Source organism: Prionailurus viverrinus, unplaced genomic scaffold (assembly GCF_022837055.1).
Source record: "Prionailurus viverrinus isolate Anna unplaced genomic scaffold, UM_Priviv_1.0 scaffold_40, whole genome shotgun sequence".
In the NCBI taxonomy this organism is placed as follows: domain Eukaryota; kingdom Metazoa; phylum Chordata; class Mammalia; order Carnivora; family Felidae; genus Prionailurus; species Prionailurus viverrinus.
Window position 1 is genome coordinate 4,641,228 of NW_025927608.1, and position 27,539 is coordinate 4,668,766.

At 42.2% G+C, this 27,539-nt stretch overlaps 1 long non-coding RNA gene across 2 annotated transcripts in view; it reads left to right on the forward strand.

Moving 5' to 3' along the window:
• Positions 1-27,034, forward strand: part of LOC125159027 (uncharacterized) — a 58,447-nt gene extending 31,413 nt beyond the window's left edge. Inside the window, exons 4-8 of one of the 2 annotated variants that reach the window (XR_007149657.1) lie at positions 3,188-3,344; positions 18,235-18,301; positions 21,798-21,890; positions 25,958-26,117; positions 26,758-27,034. This is a non-coding gene — a long non-coding RNA (uncharacterized LOC125159027). Of the gene's footprint in view, positions 1-3,187; positions 3,345-18,234; positions 18,302-21,797; positions 21,891-24,355; positions 24,505-25,957; positions 26,118-26,757 lie in introns of those variants that run through there. The other variant, XR_007149656.1, reaches the window with a different exon arrangement.
• Positions 27,035-27,539: the final 505 nt, after the last annotated feature.

The following is a 27,539-nucleotide window of genomic DNA, read 5'->3' on the forward strand; positions in this document are numbered from 1 at the left end:
GGATTGGTGGAAGAAGACAGATCATCCTTTGGGGTTGTGATGCCTGGAAGGGACCTATAGTTCCATCTGAGGAGTTGGATACGTCCTTTAGGGAGATCTGGTGGTGGTTGTTATATCTGTAGATAGATACTCATGAGCACATGGCGTGCATGCTAGTTGATGGGGTTCATGCTGTGAGGAGGGCAGGTATCTGTCTCCAGGAAAGGGTCTCTTCCGATGGTGAGGAATGGATTCAGGAGAGCGGTAAGGAGGCCCTGCATTAACTCAGCTCTTGTGCCCTTGTGCACCTTACCAGCTTCCCCCAATAGCACCAATCTAGGTGGCCTCAAGGGGGCAAATGGCGCAGCTTTTGTGGTGAGTCCCACATGATGTCCCACAAAGCTTCCCCTGTTGCCTTATTGAGGAATCGGGAGGGCAGAGCTCCATGGTCTGAGATAGGTTCCTTGGACACCACCCAGGAGAGTTGTGGGTAAGCATATGGCTCCTTCTACATCGGCCAAGCCAATCCACTTTGCCCCAGGCACCCCGAAACCTCTGAGCCCCTTTTTCCTCCCAGCTTAGGGAAGCAGCCAGCCCTCCAGAAGCTTTTGGGTCATGGATTAGCCACCAAGGGTAAATGTCTGGCTGTCCACATGCTGCCAGCATTGCTCTAGCAAATGTCAACATGAGCAGCTGCTGTACAGGGGATTCTCCTCCATTGTGATCAGGGCCTGGGACAAAACAAGACATGAGAGAGGGAGAGACAGGAGTGCCCTGTGCTCCCGGACAGGGCTCCATGCAGAAAGCGGATATCCTGAAGCCTGGGGAGAGGTGGAGAAAGAGACAGGCAGGGAGAGAGACATTGAATTTGTGATAGGGGAATTGGGCAAGTCCTAGAGAGTGAAAGGAAGAAATAGAGAGTGATGTGGTTAGAGATAAAGAGAGACAAAGAAGAAGTACAAGGAGAAAGTAGAGACCTGGTCCAGGAATGTGGATGGGGTGAGATGGGCCAGGGGAGAGGGGATGTATGAAGTGTCTCTGAGTGCTGGGGCAGAAACGGCAGGTATCATGGGCACCAGTGTTGTATGACTCCAAGACTCCAACATCCCTGGGGCCAAGCTTTGCAGAGGCTATTGCATTTGAAAAGATGGGTATCCCTCATTTCTCCTGGAATTGTGGGGGCACAGCCTCATGTTCTGTCATGGGGAGGGATGTCTTGAGGGAGAGTGTGCTGCTCTTTGGCAGGTAAACACTAGAGCCGCCCTGTGGGGAGGGAAGCCGGACCCATCTCCCTCACTTCCCCAGGCCCTGTTGGATTTCCCCGCAGCTCCCTACCAGCTGGTCTTCCTCATGTTCTGAACCCAGGCATCAGGCATTGTGTTGCCCCCAGAGCCGGCAGTCTGAACCTGGCAGAGTTGAACTGCTGATATTGATAAAAAGTATTTGACAAGAAGGTCCATATTCTCCCTCTGGAGCTAGTGGTGTGCATCAAGATCGTGGGTTTTTATCCTCCTGTCCACTGCCAAACTGAGGATGCCAGATGGTAGGTGAACCTTTTAAAACACCATAGTCTTGTCTTACATCAAATTCAAAGACATTTTCTTGTCCCAGCTTTCTTTTAATTTTGAAGAGATGGCAGTTAGTAATTGAAGGCATAATGAATGGTCCTATAGGAATTTGACCTATATGACTGATGGACATTATTTCATACATCTGTATCACTAAAGCACATTTCATTGGAAATATTAGCCAAGGATACATACAATAAATTCATAACAGATGTGTAGCTCCCTGTAAGTTGCATTCTGACCCTGCCTCATATGTGTCATCAAAGATATTATTAGTGACTATTCAGATAAGCTCTCTACATCAAGATGGTGATGTTAGAGAATCTAGTATAAATGGAATTTCACAGATTCTAAATTAGGAATGATTGTTTTAAATTTATAATGTTTCTGTATTTATTTTTTGGAGAGAGTCTGAGGGAGGGAGTGGGGAGAGAGCAGGAGACACCAAATCTGAGGCAAGCTCCAGGCTCTGAGCTGTCAGGACAGAACCTGACGCAGGGCTCAATCTCATGGACTGCAAGATCATGACCCGAGGGGAAGTTGGACGCTTAACAGACTAAGCCACCCAAGTGACCCAGGAATGATAGTTTATTGGCAAAAAAAAAGATAAATTAAAGATAGTGTAAAGGATGTCAACTTTTCATTGAAATATTCTTCTCACATATGTTGTATTAGTTTTAGGCATACATTGTAGTCATTCCATATGTCTGTAAATTATGTTGTACTTCAGCACAAGTGTAGCAATCCTGTGAAAGCATGCAACAATATTATTACAGGATTGACTCTATTCCATTGGCTGTCTCTTGTATCCCTAGGACTCATTCATTCCATAGCTGGAAGCAGTTATCTCTCTCTCAAAGGTGTCAATTCTTTATCTAACCTAAATACTCTGGTGGTAAACAGAATTAACTTTTGCTCAGCATGTGTAAATTGGCGGTCTATATTTCCGTGGACATTGCTTAAAACATTACAAATGATGTCATTATGTTAATAAATTCGGTTTCATTCTTCACTCAAAAAAAAAAAAAGGAGAAGGAAAAGATTTCTTTGTGTCCCAGTCCCTGTCACTAAGACCCTTCCCAATGTGGAGAACAGGCTGAGTTGCCCAGAGCACCTTCAGTCCTTCAGCTGAGCGGCCAGGGCCTTCAACATTGCAGGAATTCCCATGGTGGCCAGCAGAGAGAGCTCCAGCACCACAGACCTGGAGGGGCAGGCTCCTCTGCCTAGGCATTGATGGCCAGCAGAGGGCGCACCATCGGCTTTTCTGACCCAGGGCACTTCAGAGCAGGAAGGGCTTCTGTTGCTCCCAGAGGACACAGGGCCTCTACCGCTGTCTCAGGACAGAGAGCAGAGCTGTGTTTCCAGCGGGTTCTGCCGCCCGCCCCAGGGGAGACTTTGGGAGCTTTGCAGCAACTTGGCATCTCCTGCGTCGCCAGAGAGATTTTGTCTTATTGTACTGAGTGCTGAGGAGTGGGTGCTGGGTGGCTTCCCTGGGCAAGCTGGTTGCTGAGCTGCACAGGCCCTTGCATTTTCTGGGCTGTTCCCGTGTTTCCTTCCTCCCCTTCCCGGACAGTATTTGCACAAGACATTGCAGGGTCCCACGACATCACCTCATCGATGCAGTCAATGGTTTGTTCCAGATTCAGGCTTGTTTCCGGGAAGAAGCCCTGACAGAAATTCAGAAGAACAGGAGCTGCATTCCATTAGGACTTGAATACACAAAATGTTCGTCTCAAGACCTTCTAGAAGAATGAGCTGGGACCCACTTTCCGAGTCCTGCTGGAACCAGAGACCGAGGTAAGGGCACAAACTGTCCCCCACATCATACATGCTTTTTAAAAAAATTTATGGTTATTTTTCCAACCTAATGAAGAGATTTAAAACTGCAGAAAACCTGGTAGGTAGGTGTCTTAACCTTTGTTATCTTTTACTTTAAATTGCACTTAGTAAACATACAGTGTAATATTAGTTTCAGGTGTACAATATAGAGCAACACTTCCACGCGTCACCCGGTGCTCATCCCAGGTGCACTTCTTAATCCCCAGCAGCTGTTTCACCCATTCCCCCACCTCACTGTGGAAGCCCTCAGTTTGTTTTCTAGTTAAGAGTCTGTTTGTCACTGTCTCCTCCCCCCCCCCTTTGTTTTGTTTCATTTGCATATGTTAGTGAAATCATCTGCTATTTGTGTTTCTCTGACAGGCTTATTTCACCCAGCATAACATTCTCTCGCTCCATCCACCTCGTGGAAAATGACAAGATTTCATGTTTTTACGGCTAAATAATATTACATTCCATATACTACATCTCAGTTTAGTCATCAGTTGATGGATGCTTGGGCAGTTTCTGTAATTTGGCTGTTGTAGAAAATGCTGCTGTAAACTCATGGTGCATGTATCGCTTTGAAGAATTATTTTTGTATTCTTTGTGTAAATACCTCGTAGTGAAATTGCTGGATCATAACATAGTTCTATTTCCATTTTTTTTTGACGAATCTCCATGATGTTTTCCAGAGTGGCTGCACCAGTTTGCATTCCTTCCCACAATGCAAGAGGGTTTCTCTTTCCCCACATCCTTGCGAACACCTGCTGTTTCATCATTCATTGATTTTAGTCGTTCTCACGGATGTGACGTGTTACCTCATTGTACTTTTGAATTGTATTTCCCTGAAGATGAGTAATGCTGAGCATCTTTTCATGTGTCTCTTGGCTATGTTTATGTCTCCTTGGGAAAATGTCCATTCATGTCATCTGCCCATTTTTAATTGGATTTCTCATTTTTTGGGTGCTGTATAACTTTATATATTTTGGACAGTAACTCTTTATCAGATGTAATTTACAAATATTCTGTAGGTATTTTAGTTTTGTTGATTATTTCCTTTGTGACAGAAGCTTTTTATTTTTATGAAGTCCCATATTTTTGCTTGTGTTTCCCTTACCTCAGGAGATATATCTGCGAAGATGTTTGTACAGCCAATGTCAAGTAAGATACTGCCTGTGTTAGGTATCCTCTGGGATTTTTATGGTTTCAGGTTTCACACATAGTTCTTTATTCATGTTGGATTTATTTTTGTGTATGTTGTAAGAAAGTGGTCCGTTTGTGTTTTTGTTTTGTTTTGCAGGTTGCTGTCTAGTTTTTCCAAAACTACATGTTGAGGAGACTTTTTTAAGTTTATGTATTTATTTTTGAGAGAGAGAGAGAGAACATGCAGAAGAGGGACAGAGAGAAATGGAGATAGAGAATCCCACGCATGCTCTGCACTGCCCTGAGATCATGATCTGAGCTGAATCCACAATCACATGCTTTGGAGCCACACATGTGTCCCAAGAGTATCTTTTTTTCCCATTGGATATCCTTTCCTGCTTTGTTGAGAATTAATTGACCATATATATATGAGTTCATGTCTGGGTTTCCATTGTATTGGTCTCTGCATCTGTGTTTTTGTTGTTGTTGTTGGTTGCTAGTACCATACTGTTCTGTTCAGTACAGCTTTGTAATATAACCTAAAGTCTAGAAGCGTGATGTCTTCAGCTTTAGTTTTGGTCTTCAATTTCTTTTGACTGTTTGGGGTATTTGTCATTCCATACATATTTTGGGATTATTTTTTCTTGTTCTGTGACAAATGTTTTGTTTGTGTGATAGGGATTTCATTACATGTGTAGATTGTTTTGAGGAGTGTAGACATTTTAACAGTATTTTGTTCTTCCTATCCGTGAACATGAAATGTATTTCCTTTTCTTTGTGTCCTCTTCCCTTTCTTTCGTCAGTGTTTCATAGCCTTTAGAGTACAGATCTTTTACCTCTTTGGTTAGGTTTATTCCAGGTATCTTGGGGTATTTGGTGCACCTGTCAATGGGATTGATCCCTTACTTTCTCTTTCTGTTAATTCATTATTTGTCTACAGAAATGCAATAGATTTATGTACATTGATTTCTGTATATTTTGATTTGTTGAATTCATATATCAACTCTAACAATTTTGGGGGGAGTCTTTCAGGTTTTCTGTAGAGAGCATCATGTCAGTTCCAAATAGCGAAAGTTCTATTTCTTCCTTGCCAATTTGGATGCCTCTTATTTCTTTTTGTTGTCTGATTGCTGTGGGTATAACTTCCAGTACTATGTGGAATAACAGTGGTGAGAGTGATCATCCCTGTCTTGTCCCTGACCTTGGAGGGAAAACTTTCCATTTTTCCCATTGAGGATGAGATGAGCTGTGGTTTTTTCATAGATGACCTTTATTATATGCAGGTAGGTTGAGTCCCAATATACTTGCTAGGGGGTTTTATCATAAATGGATGTGACATTTTGTCAAATCGTTTTCCTGCATGTCTTGAAAGCATCATATTGTTCTTATACTTTCTTCTATTACTGTGGTGTATCATGTTGATTGATCTGTGAATGTGGAACCACCCTTGCAGCCCGGGAATATATCCCACTTGATTATGGTAAATGATTCTGTTAATGTATTATTGACTTTAATTTTAAGGTATTTTGATGTGAATTTATGCATACATACTCATCGGGGTATTGGTCTGCAGTTTTATTTAAAATTTTTTTAACATATTTAAAATATTTATTTACTTAGAGACATAGAGTACATAAAAGTGAGGGAGGGGCAGAGAGACAGGGAGAGGGAGAATCCTGGCCATGCCCCACACTGTCAGCACAGGGTCCAATGTGGGACTCGAACCCATGCGCTGCAAGATGTCCTATTCCAAAATTAAGATTTGGACACTAAACCCACCGAGCCACACAGGAGCCCCGGCAGTTTTCATTTTTAGTGGAGGCTTTAACTGTTTTTTTTTTTAAATTAAAAAAAATTTTTTTTTCAACGTTTATTTATTTTTGGGACAGAGAGAGACAGAGCATGAACAGGGGAGGGGCAGAGAGAGAGGGAGACACAGAATCGGAAACAGGCTCCAGGCTCTGAGCCATCAGCCCAGAGCCTGACGCGGCGCTCGAACTCACGGACCGCGAGATCATGACCTGGCTGAAGTCGGACGCTTAACCGACTGCGCCACCCAGGCGCCCCTAACTGGTTTTGGTATCAGGGTAATGATGGCCTCATAAGATGAATTTGTAAGTTTTCCTTCTTTTTTTTTATTTTTTGTAATAATTCGAGAAGAATACATATTATCTCTTCCTTAAATGGATGGTAGAATTCATTAGTGAAGCCATCTGGCCCTGAACTCGTGTTGGGGGGTGATTTTTTTATTACTGATTTGATTTCTTTCTGTTTTCAGATTTTATGTATCTTCCCATTTTAGTTTTGGTAGTTTGTGTGTTTCTAGGAATTGTTCCATTTTTCTCAGAGTGTCCAATTTTTTGCATATAGATTTTCATAATATTATCTTCTAACTGTATTTTTGTGGTATTGACTGTTATTTCTCCTGTGTTATTTGTGATTTTATTTATTTGAGTCTTTTCCTTCTTCTTTGTGAAAACTCTGCCTAGGAGGTTTTCATGTTGATTACTGTTTTCAAGGAACCATCCCCTGGTTTCATTGATTTGGTCTAGTGTCTTTTTGGTTTCTATATTCCTTATTTCTGCCTTAATCTCTATTATTTCCTTCCTTTGGCTGTTCTTCTCATTCCTTTAGTATAAGTTAGGATTGTTTGGGATTTTTCTTGCTCCTTATGGTAGGCTTGTACTGCTATATACTTCCATTATAGACTGCTTCTGCCGCATTCCAAATATTTTACCAGTGTATTTTCATTTTCATTAGTTTCAGTGTATTTTCTCATTGATTTCCTGTTTGACCCATTCATTTGGTAGCATGTTATTTAACCTCCCTTTATTTGTGGCCTTTCCCCCTTTGTGTGTGTGTGTGTGTGGCGCACGCACGCACGTGTGTGGTTAACTTCAAGTTTCTTAGCTTTGTGGTCAGAAAAAAATGCTTGGTCTGATCTCTGTCTTTGGGTACCTGTTGAGGCCTGATTTGTGACCTAGAATGTGATCAATTATGGAGAATGCCCCATGTGCACTTGAAAAGAATGTGTACTCTGTCATTTTAGTTTGGAGTGTTCTGAATATATCTGGTAAACCCATCTGGTCCAGTGTATCATTCAAAGCCATTGTTTCCTTGTTGATTTTCTGTTTACAGGTTCTGTCCATCGATGTGAGTTATGTGTTAAAGTCCTCTACTATCGTCATATTATTATAAATGAGTTCTTTTATGGTTGTTGTTAAATGTTTTATATACTTGGTGGTTGCATGTTGGGGGCATCAAAATTTACAATCATTGGATCTTCTTTGGTTGTCCCCTTTAGTGTGAGATAGTGTTCGTCTTCATCTCTTGTTACAGCTTTATTTATTTTTTAAATTTAAGTCTTAGTTGACATACAGTGCATTCTCGGATTCGTGAGTAGAATTCAGTGATTCATGCCTTACATACAACACCCAGTGCTCATCACAACAAGTGCTCTTCTTAATACAGGTCCCCCATCTAGCCCAGAGCTGACCCATCTCCTTCCATAACCTTCACATTTTTTTCTCTATCATTAAGAGACACATGTGGTTTGTTACCACTCTTCTCTTTTCCTGCCCCCTTCCCATGTTTTCATCTGTTTTGTTTCTTCAATTCCACATGAGTGAAATCATATATTTGTCTTTCTCTGATTGACATATTTCACTTAGCATAACACATTCTAGATCCATCCACATCATTGCAAATGGCAGGATTTCATTCTTTTTGAAGCTGAGACATATTTGATTGTATATACATATGTATGTATGTATATATGAATACACACACACACACATGCGTATACATGAATACACAGACACACACATACACAGACCCCACAACTTCTTTATACCTTCATCACTTGATGGATACTTGGGCTTTCTCCATAATTTAGCTACTGTTGATAAAGCTGCTATAAATATTGGGTACATGCAATTTTACTACTAGGTATTGACCTAAAGGGTACCAAACTACAGTCTCGATTTTAAAGTTTTTTTGCCCGATATAAGTATTGGTACTGGGTTTCTTTCGATATTATTGGCATGATAAATGTTTTTTCATTCCCTCAATTTAAATCTGCAGGTGACTTAAGTCCAAATAAGGCTTTGCAGGCAGCACCTAGATAGGCCTTGTTTTTTTTGTTTCTTTTATTTATTTATTTTTTTGTCCATTCTGACCCCCTATCCAATGTCTTTTGATTGGAGCATTTAGTCGATTTACATTAGAGTAATTATTGATAGGTATATATTTAGTGCCCTACTAGTTGTTTTATCATTGTATCTTGATGTTTTCTCTGATCCTTTCTTGTCTGTAATAATTTTGGTCTTTCATTTCCACTAAAATAGCCCAATTTAAATATTCTTTTCTTTTGACTGGTAGTATATTTCTTTACTTATTTTTAATATTTCTTCTTTTTTAAAATTTAAGCCCAAGTTAGTTACCTTATAGTGGAATACAGTTTCAGGATTAGAATTTAGTGATCCGTCAACTACAAAATATATCCAGTACTCATCCCAAGTGCTGTCTCTAATGCCCATCACCCATTTAGCCCATACCCCTATTCAGTAACCCTCCAGGAACCCTGAGCTTCTTCCCTCTATTTAACGGTGTCTTATTGTTTGACTCCATCTATGTTTGTATCTTATTTTTGCTTTCCTTTCACTACGTTCTTCAGTGTTATGAATTCTCTCATCTGTGGAATTTAATATGATGTGTGTCTTTCTCTGACATATTTTGCTTATCATAATAAAGTCCAGTTCACTCCACGTTGTTGAAAATAGCAAGATTTCACTCCTTTTGATCGCCGTGTAATATTCCATTGTATGAATATACATGTTCGTTATCCATTCATCTGTCAATGGTCATTTGGCCTCTTTGCATAATGTAGCTATTGTTGATAATGCTGCTATAAACATTGGAGTCCGTGTGCCACTTCGAGTCAGCGTTAGTGTATCCTTTGTATAAATACCTGGTAGTGCAATTGCTGGGTCCTAGTGCAGTTCTATTTTTGGTTTTTGTAATGAATCTCCATACTATTTTCCAGAGTGGCTACACCATTTTGCATTCCCACCAGCATTGCAAAAGCTTTCCCTTTGCATCCTTGCCAACATCTGTCGTTTCCTGAGATGTTAATTTTAGCCATTCTGATAGACGTGAGGGGATATCTCATTGTGGTTTTGATGTGTATTTCACTTATGAGGAATGAGGTTGAGCATCTTTTCACGTGTGACCAATATGGATGTCCTGTTTGTTAAAGTGTCTCTTCATGTCTTTTGCCCATTTATTCTCTGGATTATTTGGTTTTTGGGTGTTGAGTGTGATAAGTTCTTGATAGATTTTGGATACTAACCCTTTATCTGATATGTCACCTGCAAATATCTTCTCCCATTCCATTAAGTTGCCTTTTAGTTTTCCTGATTGTGTCCTCTGCTGTGCAGAAGCTTTTTATCTTGAAGTACCAATAGTTTATTTTGTTTTTATTGCCCTTGATTCTGGAGAAATGACAAGCAAGAAGTTGTTGCGGTCAGGATCAAAGAGGTAGGTTGCCTGTTTTCTCTTCTAGGATTTTGATGGTTTCCTGTCTTACATTTATATCTTTCATCCATTTTGAGGTGTGTGTGTGTGTGTGTGTGTGTGAGAGAGAGAGAGAGAGAGAGAGAGAGAGAGAAGTTTAAGAACATAGTCCAGGTTCATACTTCTCACTGTCCAGTTTTCCCAGTACCATTTGCTGAAGAGACTCTTCTTTTTCCTTTGGATATTCTTTCCTGCTTTGTGAAAGATTTTTCAGGCATATGTTTGAGGCTCCATTTCTGGGTCCTTTGATCTATGTGTCTGTTCTTGTGCCTGTACCATACTGTCTTGATGATTGCGGCTTTCTAATACACCATAAAGTCCAGAATTGTAATGTCTCCATCTTTGTTTTTCTTTTTCAACATTACTTTGGCTCTTTGGGATTTTTTCTGGTTCCATACAATTTTAGGATTGTTGTCTCTAGCTCCGTTTAAAATGCTGGTGTTATTTTGATAGGAATTGCATTGAATTTGTCGAATGCTTTGGGTAGTATTGACATTTTAACAATATTTGTTCTTCTAATCCATGTGCATGGGATTTTTTTTTTCATTTCTTTGTGTCTTCTTCAACTTCTTTTATAGACGTTGTATGGTTTGTTCTTTTAATTTTTTAAATGTTTATTTGTATTTGAGAGAGTGAGCGAGCAAGTGAGAGTGCATGAGCAGGGGAGGGGCAGAGAGAGAGGGAGACACAGACTCTGAGGCAGGCTCCAGACTCTGAGCTGTCAGCACAGAGCCCGTAAAGGGACTCAATCCCACAAATGCAGGATCATGCCCAGAACCGAAGACAGCACTTAACCGACTGACCAACCCAGGAGACCCTTTATTGTTTTAACCGTACTGATCTTTTCCCTCTTTGGTTGGGTTTATCCCTGGGTATTTTATGGTTTTCAGTGCAGTTGTAAATGACATCAATTCCTTGATTTCTCTTTTGATTCATTACTGGTGTATAGAAATGCAATCAACTTCTGCATATGGATTTCATATTCTGATACTTTCCTGAATTCCTGTATCAATCCTAGAAGTTTTTTGGTGGAGTCGTTTGGATTTTCCACGGAGAGTATCGTGTCTGTGAGCAGGGAAAGATTGACTCCTCCTTGCCAACTTGGACACCTTGTATTCTTTTTGAGGTCTGATTGCTGAAGCTAGGACTTCCAACAGTATGGTGAATAACAGTGCTGAGAGTGGACATCCCTGTCGTGTTCCTGACCTTAGGGGGAAAGCTCTCAGTTTTTCACCATTGAAAATGATATGAGCTGTGGGACTTTCATATCTGGATAGTCTCATGTTGACGCATGATACTTCTATCCCTCCTTTCATGAGGTGTTTTTTTTTTTTTCACCACGAAAGGATGCTGCTGCATTTTGTCAAACGTTTATTCTGCATCTATGGAGAGGATCATGTGGTTGTTACCCTTTCTTTTATCAATGTGATGTATCATATCAGTTGGTTTGCAGATATTGAATCTATTGTGCATCCCAGGAATAAAATCCACCTCATTGTCCTGAATAATCCTTTTTATGTATTGTTGGATCCGGTTTGCTACTTTTTGTTGAGAATTTTTGCATCCAGGTTCATCAGGGAAATTGGTCTGTAGTTTTCCTTTCTGGGGTCTTTGTCCAGTTTGGACTCAAGGCCATGCCAGCCTCATAGAATGAGTTTGGAAGTGTTCCTTCCATTTCTCTGGCCATGACCTTATCTTGTTCTTTCATTTGGGATGCATTCCTCTTGTCTTGGCATTTTGGTTGAGTATTTGCCTTCTCTGTTACCAAAGCTCATTATGTTACCTGCCTCTGGGATGAATGGCTTTATGAAGAGGAGATCATCTAGTGTCCAGGGCCTGGCACATCATGGAGTGTCTGTGGTGTGTGTTGCATGCACTGTTTTGTGTTCTGGCTGCACTATCCTTCAAGCCAGTTGTATGAGCAATGTATGGTCCTTGGCAGAATGTGGTGAGACTTATCTATGCCTGTTCCGATCTGCTTGTTAAATGAGACTTGAAATGATTGTGACTAGAAGTGAAGCCCTGGTTAACTGTCTGGTCAAGAGAGGTGTTATGGTCATGGGCTTCACCTGGTCTTCTGGGGAATGGGCCAGCTCAATTGGGACTGAGGCAAGATTGAATGACCTTGAAGGCCAGTCTCGCCAGGACACAGGAAGTTGGGGTTGGTGTAAGCAGCTTAGGCACCCAGTGTGGGGATTGTCTTGGTTCCAGCAGATGGCTCTGTGTTTTTTGCTGGGTGGGGGGTGGTGTGCAGAGCAGGGAAATGGCGCCACACAGCTCCTCTGTCCTAGCTCTTTGTCCCCTCATTGTGAACACTGCTTCTCAGGGATGCTCTCCACGATGAGTGTATAATCTCCCCAGTGTGTGCACCAGGAGTTGTACAGATCACTGTTTCAATGCCATCTGCCTGCAAATTGTTGGCTGCCTTCTCTTCAGGAGTAGGCCGGTGCCCTCATGGCTGTATCCCAGCCAAGCATGCTAACCTTTGAAACTACACATTCTCGGGGTGCCTAGATGGCTTGATTAAGGTTTCTGACATTTGATACTGGCTCAGATCATGACCTCTTGGTTGTAGGATTCTCTCTTTCCCTGTTGTCTTGCCCCTCCTTTGCATGTGCTGTCTCTAACTTGAATAAACTTAAAAAAAAATAGTGGCATGGAATACCTTATTTAGGCAAGACTGCCTCTCTGAGGGGAATGGCAGGGATCTATCAGTTAAATTTCCAGCACTGACTAGGAAATTCTTTGCTGACTGGTTAAAGGTTACATTCCTGCAGGAATGAAACTAGGTGTAGTAACATGTGGGCCTTAACGTAAGTAACTCCATGACGGGCCTGTGATTTTTCTTAACATTCCAAACCCAAATTTTTACACATACATTTTTTCATTAAATGTATAGCCCTAAATAATATTTTAGCCATCTACTGCCGGCCCAAAGATCATATCCTATGAAACTGTGACCATCTCCTAATCATACGTGAAGATCAACTCTGTGGCTCTAAGATCTTTGTGGCTCTAAGTTACTTTGATCTATGTTGCTAAGATCTTTGTGAGTCTAGGTTACTGCTGGCCTTTTGAAGTCTTTGACGCAGTGACCCCCAGCCAGGTTGCTGACCCATCACTTAGGCACAGAAGCACCCTTTCCAAGTGACCCCGCCCTAAAGCGTTGTCTTTCCCTCTTGTACTTCTGGGACTTACCCTTTGACAAGTCACATATCCTCATGCAAACATGTCAGTGTGGACCAGAGAAAGCTGCTTGCCTGTGACTCCCCCTTCATGGTCACATCTTATCCTTCTGAAACCCCTTGAACTCCCTATCGTTCTTCCAGTCTTTGAATATCTCTTTGTTTTGGAAATATTTGATTCTCTTGTATTCCTGCTAAAAATATACGTGAAAATATTAAAGCAAGGGTTGTTTACAATAATTGAGCCGGTCACAATGCTTCATCTGGCCGCGTGTATGTTTTTATTTTTGACAATGTTCAGGCATGATGTGATGTACATCCTGTAAAATCTGAGTATCATTCATTATCTAGCAGAACCACCTTTATGGAAAGCCATTCAATGACACGCTCATTCAAGATCAGAAAAACACTTAATTTACATACCACATAATAGAGTGGTATATACATACGTTATTATCTTAAAATATGTAAAGTAGATGTTTCTGTGAAGTGTTTATCATGCATTCAGTTTTCTGTACCATGAATGTTATTATTTAAATTAAACAATAGTAAGAACAAGAATAGGTACATGGCCATCACTAGTAACTAATACTGGAACTAGTTATATACTCTTATGTGTAGAAAAACCATGATTACTAATAATCTATTCTTTCATGATGGGTTTCTAGTTACCAAAAAAAAAATTGGGAACATAATACTGAGTATCCACATACATCAGACTGTTTTCTTACTATTGATGTCATAATGGTTGGTACATGATCACAATCAAGGTATCAAAGAGATATGGTAGTATGAAGTAAAGTTTATATTTGTATTCAGATTGCTTCGGGTTTAACCTCTCCTAGCCCAGACTCATCCCAGCTGCCACATTACAGTCATCCTGTCTCCCTAGGCTCCACTTGGCCATGACAATTTTTAGATTTTTCATAAGGTGCAAAGTTTTGAGGGTACGTTTGTAGAATGTATTTTGTAGAATGATCCTTGGTTGGGATATGTCTAACGTTTGTTCAAATGCTTAAGCCAGAGTTATTGTGTTTTGGAGCAGAAGATCCAGAGGCATAGTGCCATCCATAATTATCACTTCACATAAAGATTGTTTACTCTGTAGATTGGGGTCTTTTTTGGTTCCATACAAATTTTAGGACTGTTGTCATTCTGTGAAAACTGCTGTCGGTAATTTGATGGAAATTCCATGAATTCTGTCAATTGCTTTGGGAAGTATAGACATTTTCACTATATTTGTACTTCTGATCCATGAGTATGGAATGTCCTTCCATTTCTTTGTGTCATCTTGAATTTCTTTCATCACTGTTTTATACTTTTCTGAGTATAGGTCGCTCACCACTTTGGTTAGATTTATTCATAGATAACTTATTTTTGGTGTATGACTGTAAATGGGACTGTTTTCTTAATGTCTCTTTCTACTGCTTTTGTATTGTCTACAAATGCAACAGATTTCTGTACAATGACGTTGTATCCTGTGACATTGCTGAATTCATTTATCTGTTCTAGCAGTTATTGGGTGGACTCTTTAGGGTTTTCTATATATAGTGTCATGTAATCTGCAAATAGTTTCGTTTCGTTTGTCTGCTGGCTGTGGCTAGGACTTCCAGTAATTTGTTTACTAAAAGTGGTATGAGTAAACATCCTTGTCTTCTTCCTGACCTTACAGGAAAAGCTCTCAGATGTTCCCCATTAAGGTTGATTATAACTGCAGGGTTTTCATAGATAACCTTTATGACGTTAATGTATGTTTCCTGTAAACCTACTTTAGGGGGTTACATGCATGAACGGATGTTGTACTTTGTCAAATGTTCCTTTCTGCATGTATTGAAATGACTGTATGTTTCTTTTCTTTTAACATTTATTAATTTTGAGAGAGACAGAGCGTGAGCAGGGGAGGGGCAGAGAGAGAGGGAGACATAGAATTCGAAGGAGGCTCTTGAATCTGAGCTTTCAGCACAGAGTCTGATGCGGGACATGAACTCAGGAATCATGAAGTCATGACCCGAGCTGATTTCAGACTGTTAAATGATGAGCCACCCAGATTCCCTGATCATCTGGTTCTTATCCTTTCTCCTGTTGATGTATTGTATCACATTGATTGATTTGCGAATATTGAACCACCTTTGTAGCTTGGGAATAAATCCCACTTAATTGTGGGATATATTTACATTTGTTATATCTTCTTTTTGGATTGTACAATTTACCGTTATATACTGTCCTCCTCTATCTCGTTATGTACTTTTTTGAGTGTATTTTTTCTGATACAAGTATTGCTACCCCAGCTTTCTTTTGACATTCATTTGTGTGATGTTTCTCTATCCTATCATTCTTGAGGTGTAAAGTGGGTCACTTGTAGGCATCTGAATCTGTTTTGTTTTTTCAACCATTCTTAGACCCTACCTCTCTAGATTGGAACATTCACTCCATTTCCCTTCAAAATTGATTGACATGTATATATGTATTGCCATTTTATTGCCTGTTTTGTTGTGGTTTCTAATGATTTTCTCTAATCCTTTCTTGCCTTTCTTTCATGTATTGCTTATTTTCTTTAGTGATATATTTTGATTTTTTTATCTCTATTCTTAGCATATTTATGACTGGTTTTAGGATATGGCTACTGTTAGGTGTTTATATAACCTCTTCTGCATTTAGCAGTTTGTATTAAGTTGATAGTCATTTACCTTTGAACCCATTACTTTCTTCTCCCTAGGTTTTTGGTAGATATTATATTTCATTTTTTTTCAATATATGAAATTTATTGTCAAATTGGTTTCCATACAACACCCAGTGCTCATCCCAAAATGTGCCCTCCTCCATACCCATCACCCACCCTCCGGTCCCTCCCACCCCCCATCAACCCTCAGTTTGTTCTCAGTTTTTAAGAGTCGCTTATGCTTTGGCTCTCTCCCACTCTAACCTCTTTTTTTTTTTTCTTCCCCTGATGTTATTATATTTCAAATCCATTTCTCTGAGTACTTTAACTGATTTTTTTCCAGAAATGTTCATTTTTTACTTGAATTGTGTCTTCTACCTCTATACTGTCACTGTTGGTCTCTCATTTCCACCCAAAGAATCCCTCTTAATATTTCTTGCAAGACTGGTTTAGTGGTACAAACTCCTTTAGTTTTTGTTTGGGGAAGTCTGTGTCTCCTTTATCCTGAATGATAGCCTTGTTGAATATTCTTGGCTGCTGATTTTTCCATTCAGCACTTTGAATATGTGATGTCACTCACTTCTGGCTTCCCAAGTTTCTGTTCAGAAATATGTAGCTAGCGTTATGGGTCTTACCTTCTAAGTTAAGGACTGTTTTGCTGCTTTTACGAGTTTTTCTTTATTCTCACCCTAATTTGTAAGTTTGCTTACAATAGGCTTGTGTGTTGGCCTGATTTTGATGGGAGTTCTCTAGTCTCCTGGATGTGGATGTTTGTGTCCCTCCCCCAATTAGGGAAATTTTCAGCTATTGTTTCCACAAATACATTTTCTTCCCCATTTTCTCTTCCTTCTGGGACTCCTACGATATGAATACTATTATCTTTCCTGTAGTTACTGAGTTCCCTTAGTCTCATCTCACATTGCAGAATTCTGTTCTCTCTCTTTGGTTCAGTGTGATTAATTTCCATCACTCAGTCTTCGAGGTCACTAGTTTGTTCGGCTGCTGCTTCCATCCCTCTGTTCATTCCAGCAAGCATGTTTCTCCTTTATTGTGTCCTCAGTGTCTTACTATGTTATATCTTATCTCTGTCAGGGGTCTCACTCTTCTACTCATTTCACAACTCCAATGAGTATCCTTATGATCATTGCTTTGAATTCTGTATCAGGTATGTTACTTATATCTCTTTGGATTAGATCTCTGGCTGTGGCTTTGACTAGGTCTTTCATTGTAGATAAACATCTCTGTGTGTCCATTTTGTTTGTCTCTCTGGCTCTATTTCTCTGCGTTAAGAAAGTCAGCTGTGCCTTCTGATCTTGAAATTAATGCCATTATGAAAAAGAGGTCCTGGAGTCCTCAGCAGTGCATGTCTCCATTTATAGGACTTGGACCTTCAGGAGGATATCGTATGGGTATTGCTCACCCCCTGCTGTTGTGTCTGGGTTACTTTTCCTTTCAGTGCAGGGGTCTGCACAGATTACGTGCCTGTTGTGGGCTGTGCTTGCTCTCAGTGGTGTCAGTGGGACCCAGGCAGTCCAGCTGGGTCAAGAGTCAGCATGAATACATGTGTCTCCTGTGGCCTAAGCATTGTGTGAAATGCCATGTTTATGTTGTCTCTCTACACAGGCAGGGACGTGGCTATCACTCATCCTCCTGGATCACCCAGTGCTGGGTCAGGTGACCTCCAAAGTGCCAGGATCTAAACTCAAGGGAATTCAGGTCCCCTGGGTTTTAATGCCCAATGTTATGGAGATTAGTCTTCCCTGTGTAAGCTCCCTGGTGTGAGGGCTCACTTTCTCTGCTCCTTCTGCAGGCATCCAGCCTCCACCTTTCTGACCTTCCTAACCCTTCTGATGCAGCTTCTCTCTATTTAGGTGTGGGGTTTGTTGTGCCAGTCTTGGATCCCTCTCTGGTTCATGGACTTGGATGTGGAAGTTATGTAGTTGAAAACATGGGACATGGTGAGCTCAGGGTCTGCTTACTCTATTATTAATTTTTTAAATGTCTTATTATTTTGGATTTTTGAGACATGGGCAGACATACTCATCTCACCCATGCACTTCAGGATTTGAAAGGAACGTTCCCACATTTGCTTCTAGTATTTTGTGCTTTGAAACTCTTTTTAATGAGGTATAATTTACATATAACAAAGAGCCTCAAATTAAAGGGTATAATTTGATGAGACTTGATCTCATGGATACAGCACCATGAAGTCATATGGTTGCTCTCTAAACCTTAATCAGGATCCCTTTGTGTCTAGAGCTAATGTTGCTTTTGAAGTAAGGACTTCTTTTCTTTTTTACGTTTTCAGATATTGCCCAGGTGTCTGAATGCCTGCACTAGGGTACCTACCTCCTTTTTGGATAGACTGTATTCCTGTAAGTATTGCAGTCAGTCTACCTTTGGATTTTATCCTGTGTTATATCTTTCAGTCTGTTCACTTAATTTTGTTGCAGTACTTTAATGCTGAGGGATGCATAATTGGGTTGATTTTCACTAAATGGTAAGAGCTGCAGTTCCAATCATGACAGAAATCACGTGCTTCCTGTGTTAGGTACTCAAGAGCAAGGCAGATACCGTGGACACTTGAGCTGAGTATGTCACTCGGTGTTTTGCCAGCCATCTTCCCTTCCCTGCGAGACAAGGGTCTCGTTTTGGTCACACAGAAATGTAGGTGAAGTCAGCAGAGAAGGGTCCCTTCTCTTCCATTTGTCTCTCAAACTGCCTGTCACTACCTTCTGCCTGTCCCTTTCCCTGACTCAATCCCCCAGGCCCACTGCTCCACTCCAGCGATGATCAGGGTGTCCTCCAGCTGCTGTCCTTCTGCTCTGGCCATCGCTCAGTGAGGAAACTGCAGGATGATTATGTAGTCCATGGGTCTGATCAAGAAATCTCTGCTCCTCAGAGTCCTCCTACATGTGGTGCTGTCTGTGGAGACCTGGCATCCTGGGTTAGGGTCTGACCCTCACTCCTCTCTACAGTCACTGCTGGTCCCTCATCCTTCTCCACCATTAGAACTCAGCCATTTCCTAAGGACAGATACCTGTCTGACCCCAAGGCACCACGGAGTCAGGGAATATTTCCAAAATAATTGAGCATAAGCACCCCATCAATCTAGATATAGGAAGTTCCCATCACCCCGGAAAACTCCCTCGGGCTCCCCTGCAGAAAGGGTGATCTTGCTTCTATCCTCCATCATCACCACCATTTCTGGCACTTTGTTACCTGTGTGTATAGGAACCCCACTGTGTGCACTCAATGGGGAGCGAGAGTAGATGGCCCTAGAAGCAGACGCTGACACAGAGACAAAATGATGAAAGGTAGATTAGGGGATAGTAGGAAGGACAAAGTGAGGGGATATGATGGGCAGAGAAAGCATTCAGGTAGATCTGCCACCTTCTTAAAATGTATATATAATCACCATAGTCTGTCACCGTGCATGGTCCTCTTCAAATTTCAAAAGAGTTGTCCTATAAGGCAAAGAGATTTTGGTTTATTTCCCTCTGATCTTATGTTTTCCTACATGTATTCTGTCTTCTGTAGTTTATCTGTGGCTGTGGCCTCAGATGAACACTTTAGTGTGTGGCTGCATCTGTCATGTTATGTGTAATAGAAAATGATTGTCTTCAGATCTAGGTCTCTGAATGTATATATTCTCATAATTATCTTTTCTTTCATTGTGTGGCAGGGCCCGAATTCAAATAAAAAAACAAGGGACATTGTCTTATTTTTTAAAACAGTGATTCCCACTCCCTGGGCTGAGTTGTTAACAGTCTTAGTTTAATGAACTCCCATGACCATCTTTTTTGGAAGATCATTGTGTGGAGATATCTTAATGGAAACAGTGAGAAGCATGAAGGGACACTTCCCAGAGATTTTGCAGATGCTTTATGCACTGAATGTCTTCTTTTTCTCTTGTTCTTAGCAACAAATGTTACCCCTGTTTTCACAGATAACACAGCTGAGGCTCTGTGTAGGTCCCACTGAGAACTGGTATTAAGGCTGAGACAGCAGGAACACAGGCAAAGTGTCATAATATTGTGAGAGAAGTTTGAGGAGATGCAAAACTGTAGTCAGGGTGATGACAGGGGTCCAGCAGTGGTGGCATCTGGCCAGCCCTGAATTGTAGGATGACTCAGCTGATCTAGACCCTGTCTCCGCTTTTAGTCTCACTGAGGGATATGAACTTGGGCATACAGCATTTTCATAAGACCAAGTTAAACTCCCCATATCTCCAGGGCTCTTCCCCCCCACCCCCAATATCCAGAACCTTCAGGAAAATCCAGGGAGACAATCTTTTAGGTGATTACCTGCGTGCACTTTGGCAATACACTGACATTTTGGAGATGAACGCTGCATTGTGCACTGAGAGCGATCCCACATAGCAGCTCCATATGGACCTCACACTCCCTGCTCAGGCTGTGGCCAGGAATGACCTCCAACTGCATCTCACTGACCCCAACACCATCCCCTCTGCACCTCCTCAAACTCTGCTTACTGTGCTCAACTTCCTTTCTATTCCTGTATGAGTCAAGGTTCCCCCGTTTTTGCACTGGATCCTTCACCGGTGTTTCCATTTTGGTGATCACAAGGTCTGCATCGTTTAATGAATGTCCCTCTTTCACACAGGACACCTGATGCTCTAAAAGTTAGGGGTGCACTTCATTCATTACAGAACCCAACACATTGTGTCTCCAACATACCCACCAGTACTGCTGATATGTCTACTTTTGTGTAAAAACTCCTCTTTCATTTGACAAGAGAAATGTATAGCTCACTGTATTACAGGGACATGACACTGCCCATTGTATGTATGTCCTGAGAAACTTGAGATATGCTACCGTGTCCTCAGGCAGTTTGTGGTTGGATTGCCAAGACTCACAACCATCTCTACATCATTGCCACAAAGTCAGTCATGAAGAAGGTGAATATACTTTACCAGCCACTCATTCAGTTCAGGTCATCTTAACAAATAGAGTAGGTGGAGGAGGGGGATGTGGCCTATAGCCCATGAATGGTGGTGAAAGGTGGCCCACGGGGCACAGCCTGCAAGGCAATCCTGGGAAAGGACCAGGACTCTTGCATACAAAATAGCCTGCGGAAAAGAAATGAGAGGTATGTTCATAGGACAGAACAGAGCACCAACACCAGCAAAAAGCAGAAACCCAAAGCAGCAGTGCTCATATCCTACTAGCTTCCCCACCACCAGGTTCCAAGAGGGCAGCATCAGTGCCAAAATCTCTACCCATACTTTGGGTTCCACTTACAGCTTTGGGGTGGGGAATGGATGTGATTGGGATAAACTAGTGTCCCCACGTGTCTGGGAATGTAGAAACAGCAAGGGCCCTTTTCCTAGAAGATTTATAGGCTGAATACTAAATTAACACAGTAGCACATCCCAGATAGGAAAGCAACTATGTCCAGGATCACACTCCACCCTTCATCCCCTCCACCACAGAGGCTGTTTATTGTGTCTGTGAAGAACTACAGAAGGAGAAGGAATGACAATGCCAGTGTCCACACATGGAATCATACCCTCGTGGCTCAGAGCTCTGCCTCTAAGCCCCTGCCTGTGCCCAAACTACTTCTGTCCCGACAATGGGGTCTCCTCCTCTCTGGAAGTGCTATCCATGGACACAGAGACACATGGGGAGATGGGGATCCTGAGGGCCTGCAGAGGACCTGGGAAAGCATGCTCTTAGAGAAACGGGTAACCTATACATGTTAGTTGGGTTCAGCTAATTTATTTTACTTCGGAGGTACTTCTCAGCTTAAGAGCAGTACACTTTGCAGGGTAATTGCGTCCTCTGGAAAAATGGGCTGAAATTCTAAAAGACAAAATTAACACAAATGCACTTTGATGCCTGCTGTAAGTTTCCATGTTTTAGCTGTACCTGTGACACAGGACACGAGAGAACGTGCTCATGTGAACACAAGTGAAGGACACCGTGGGGACTTGCCACACAGGTAATTTTGGATTTTTTCTCTTCACAACTTAAGTTCCAGTGCATGTTTTCTATGGCAAATATGCCACCTCTTATAGTTCAGAGTGTTTGTGCCCAGGGCACACCTGAAGGGATTCTGGACAGCATGCTTACCAAAATGCTGATGGGTATGAAATTTACATTCTAAAGGACACATACCAAAATATAAGTTGGAGTGAAGGCAGTTCGCATTTTGAAATTGTAAGGATACCCACAGATTTTTCTGACCATGTTAAAACCCTCGACAGAAGGAAACAGGAGTGGAAGAAACAGCAAGAGCAATGATTCCACATTGAGGAGATCCACAGAGAATGAGCCAAAGTAGGAGACTTCCAAGTGGAGGGTGGTGTAATCCTCCTTGATTTATTCCAGGAACACATTGGAAAAGCCCTATGGTCCCCACCTTTAGACACGCTTAGCTGCTCAAGTTACCACAAACAGATGCCAGCTGGAAAACAGGGAAGCCTGTAGACCCGGGGGTAAAGGTTTTGCATTTGGGGAAAAAAAAAAACAAAAACAGCAGACATACCATACTTCACACAAACCAGAGACAATGGCAGGAGAATGTCCCGTACAGAAAGATGTGGCGGTCCATAAAGACTTAGAACTGAAAATGGCCACAGCATTTACTTTGTGCTTCTTGGCAGTTTTGGCAGAGCCAGTGTCGATGTCACTCTTGGTTGTGACACCTACTTCTGGACCTGCAGAAAGCCCTAGAAGGGATGGAGGTTTATTCTGATTTGAGTAGGTTGGAGATCAAAAACAACAAAAGACCCTCCCCTGATACTTCAAACTTAAACTCTTTGCCCCAGTGTGATCCCAAATCACATGCACAGGGTGTCCCACATGACTCCAGTGATCCCCAAGAAGAACTTGAAGAACCATCCCTTATAACTTGATGAAGACTCCTAAAAGCCCTGACTCAGATGTATTCATCACTCATCGAACAACTATGGATGGCTGGGGGCACAACTAGATGGACGTACGTTACATTGTGCCTCATGCCTCACAGATCCCGGCACGTGGACTGTGTACAGGGAATTTCTGCTGAAGCGCTATGTCTGATTTGCTGCATACGGCCCCATTCCTTCTCCACAATAGACGCCTGTACCCACCCGTGAGGGGGAAATGACAAAGATGAGATCCTGAGAAACTTGAGGAATGTGGTAATGGCAGCAGACATTCCCCTTGCATCACAATGGTCTGTGGTACCGCCTCTGCACCTTGGCCCAAGACCTAACAGCAACAAAATAAGGTGCCTGTGTTTTACAAGTCAACTCCTAGTGCTCAGATCATCTTACCAAGGGTTGCAGGTGGAGGGGTTCCAGGTGGCCTCAGGGCCACCAAGGTTCAGGAGGTGGACGTGCCTAATAGTCCATGGGGGCGGGGCGTCTCCAGGGTAGGGCATGCAGAATCGTCCAGTTAACGGAGGAGGTCCCCAGGATCCAGACTGCCCTGCGGAACAGAAGTGACAGCTATATCCATATGCCAGACAAGAGAACCGATACCAAAAGCAGCTGTAACCCAGAGAAGAATGTGTCAGCACCTGCCACCTTCTCTGCCACCAGGATCCAAGAGTGTAGCATCAGTACCTGAAAACTCTGTCCCTGCCACTGGATACCACGTATAGCTTGGGGTAGTAGGTGCAAGAGGTTAACCTACTGCCACCACACATCACTGCCCATGTCTGTGGAAGTAAAATGGCAAGGGTCCTGTCCTAGAGTGTTAACGGAAGTACTTACAGATTAATGAAGTAGCATTCTCCAGACAGGCAGGCATCGATGTCCAGGTTCACCCTGCATCCCTCCTCTACAGCGACTCCAGATGCTCTGCTTTTGCTATATTAAGAACACAAAAAAAATGAGTGGGAATAAACTCCTATTCTTCTCATGGAATCACAGCCACTCCTGGCAAAACGTTCTGTAGCCGGACCCCCACTGTGCCTCCTCTGCTCCTCTCCCTGACAAAGGAGTCTTCCCTCTTGAAGTGTTGTCAAAGGCCTCGGAGACCTCTGGGGAGTGGAGGATGCCTGGAATCTTGCAGGGGAAGGAGAGTTACTTGTGGTGAATGTCTACAAAGCTCAGATGTGTTCATCTTAATTCATAGGGAATTCTGACTTTAAGCATACTACAGGACACAGAGTCATTATGTGCAATGGAAAAAAAGAGGGAGAAATTCACATAACAGATTTCATGCAAGTGCTTTGGTATAAAACTGGTATGTGTCATGAGACTATATCAGCTCTCCAGAAACTGCTCATAGAAACACAATTGAAGGACACAGTGTGCAAATTGTATTTACCTAAGGCATAGCTGGAGGATTCCAGACAAGTCATTTACCAACAAAGACGGAAAGGTGATGAGTGATGATATTGGCTTTCTCTATGACCACTCTAAATGGCACAGGGCACATAATAGAAAGTTGGAGTCATGATGTCGTTTCTAATAGGTTCATCTCCTAGCCAGAATCAAGAAAGGAAGACACAGCAGCCACACTGTTCCCACAGAGGTGAGGTCTGGAAGGGATCACCCAGGCTGGGAGACATCTGTTTGGAGTGTGCACTCATCCTCCTCTCATTATTTCCTGAAACTCACAGAAAAACCTTACGGTACTCAGTCTCTAAGCGCTTTTGGCTTCTAAACGTACCACAGAAAGCTGACAGACTAAAAATTGAGAAGCCTGTGGGCTCCTGGGTTATGAGTGTGCATTTGGAAAAGAAAGAACAAACAGACATAGCACACAACATGCAAAATGAGACAAGGCCAGGAGAGCATACTGTACATAAAGATGAGGGTTTCCCAAAAGAGTTACAACTGAGAATGGTCCCAGCATTTACCTTGCCCTTGTCTGCATTCTTGGTACAGTCAGAGCCGCTGTAACCCACAGAGGTTTCAGCAGTTTCTCGATCTACTAAAGACCCTAGAAGGGACAGAGGTTTATTCTGCTTTTAGAGAACAGTGCGGAATGAAAACAATCCCTGAACTCATTCCTCAAATATCTTAAACTATTCCCTACAGTCAGGTCCCTGACCAGAGGCAGAGGGTATCCCAAATGCCTCAGGTGACCCCCAAGGTTAAGGGGGAGAACCGTCCCCTCACCTTGATAAAGACCTCACGGTGCCCTAGTTCATGTTGTTTCATCATTAATCACATAACTGTGGACAGGTCAGGCGCAAATAGAAATTTAGAATTCACCAGTAAAACAGTTTTCTCAGTATACATCATGGGAAATCACGATTTCATTACAGATCAGGAATTAGTCTGAGGATGCTTGAATTCAGCATCCGACTCTTAATTTTGGCTCAGGTCACGATCTCACAACTTGTGAATTCAAGATCAGCGTTGGGTTCCTCACTGACAGTGTGATGCCTGCTTGGCATTCTGTCTATGCGTCTCTCAAAATAAATAAACTTAACAAAAAAGAATCAAGGGTGCATTTCTTCAGGCAATTTGTTCAATCTCCCAGCTTATCTACAAGCTGCCTTCCACAGCAGTTATTATGTAAGGAAAGACTAATTTGACACTATTGAGAAAAGGAAAACTTCGAGAAGTTAGCAGTGAAGCTGCAGAGTTGCACTGATACCATCAGAGGACTAAGCTAAGCTTTATGGAACTTGAATGGCGGGATGTAGGGCTACAGTTCCCAAAACAAACAAAAAGAAAGACTCTTCAAACTAGTGAATAAAGGACCTTCTCCTCAAATAAACTAAAGTCTTCACATTGTGTCCGGGTGGGAAGAAGGTTTCCAGGCTCTTCAGACAGGGGGATGCTAGAGGAGGTGGGAGGGTCACCATCAGAGGAGGGGCATGAGCTCCACCAGTCACAGGGACAAGTGCCTCACTGTCTGTGGCACCAGAGGAGAACACCCTTCTGTCACCCCTTCAGACCACCTGCCGTCCTTAGTGCTTGTGCCTCTTTCCAGACCACACGATGATCACACACAGGAACAGGCTGCACAGCAGAAATTAGACTGGGGCATATCACAACGTGCTTCTTACCTCTCTTTGGAGGGTTCTTGCAGTGATTGGTTTCTGCCTTGTGTATCCCTCAGGCAGCCTCTTTGCTTCCATCCCGTCCAGTCTTGGATACAGAAAAATAATGGACTTCTATAAGAGTTGCAACACCACGTCGTCTACTAGACAAACAGTGCAGGAGTCATCCATGGAAACACCCATAAAAACACAGGTCAAATGACCACACCTGTATTTCAAGTAAGCGACCTCCCTGCCCTGTTCCACCATCTCCCTGTCCCAGATCTGAGTCTTGATCTGGGGGAGAAAAAACACATCCACTTTCAGTCAGAAGGTGGTGCCAGACTGTGCACCAAAGAAAGAGGAGGAAACAAGAAAACACTTAACTAGTTGTCATGAGCATTCTTCTCATGAACTGTGAGCTGAAAAAGCCAACAATGAAAAGCCCGTGGTTAGGGATTCCAAGGGCCACTACACTTACCCGCGTGAGGTGCTAAGAGTTCAGTATGTCAGGCAGAACTCAGGTTACTGTTCCCGTGTTTGTTCAGTTTGTTGCCTGTGAGTTACAATTGCTCTTGTCAGATAAGGCCCAATATTGGGTATGATTTTAAATAAGCTGCCCACGTTCCCAACAACCTCATATCTGTCCCAGGATACAATTTATTCTTACACATGAAACACTTTGCCCATGATTATCAATGTACAGTAGGATCAAAGCTATTGTTACATCCTTTCCTTAGTCATTATTCCATGCCTGTAGGGTTCAGAGTTCATAGAATTCCTTCCCACTTTCAATCTTTCTCTAACTCATCATGTGACAAGTGTCTTTTATCATAAAGATCTATTCTTCTATAACTTTTATCCTCACCATGTTTCCCAGGGTTGCAAAGACAAGGGCCATGCAATGGCACTACATGTTGATGGGTATGATTCATTGTACGACGCACTGCTTTCCTACAGATTATGACAATTGACACCACCCCGAGGAATGTTAGCATGGACAAAGTTTCCACACAGTCTGGCCACTACTTGAGATCTGCAAATGTTTAGAAACTTAATTGTTTTATTCTTTCTAAAACTGACCTTTTTTATCTGTTAATACTCTATGCATATGTTGACTTTAAACATTGCAAAAAGATTAAAAACGAAAAAATGAACAGCGGTTTCATGAGCTGTTGGTAATTACTAGCTGAACTCACTTGTACTTGTTTATTTCTTCTGTAGCTATTTTCTTTTTTTTCCCTAATGTTTATTTTTGAGACAGAAAGAGTGAGCACATGCATGAGTGGGGGAGGGACAGAGAGAGATGTAACAGATTCTGAAACAGGCTCCAGGCTCTGACCTGTCAGCGCAGAGCCTGACACGGGGCTCGAACTCCCGGACTGTGAAATTATGACCTGAGCTAAAGTTGGATGCTTAAACGACTGAGCCACCCAGGCGCCCCTTATGTAGCTATTTTCAAATTTTACCTGCAGCTGCCAGCTGATTCTTCTTTGCCGCCGGTTCACAGTGTCATTTTCAGCTTCCTAAGATGGGAAAGATAAATACATAGTCAGGAACAAGGTCCAGAAGTTCCCCCTTTTTTACCTCCCAGAACTCTTGAAGGCCTATGCAAATATCCCTTCCCCAACTTCTCCCATAAATGCACAGTCTGACAACCCA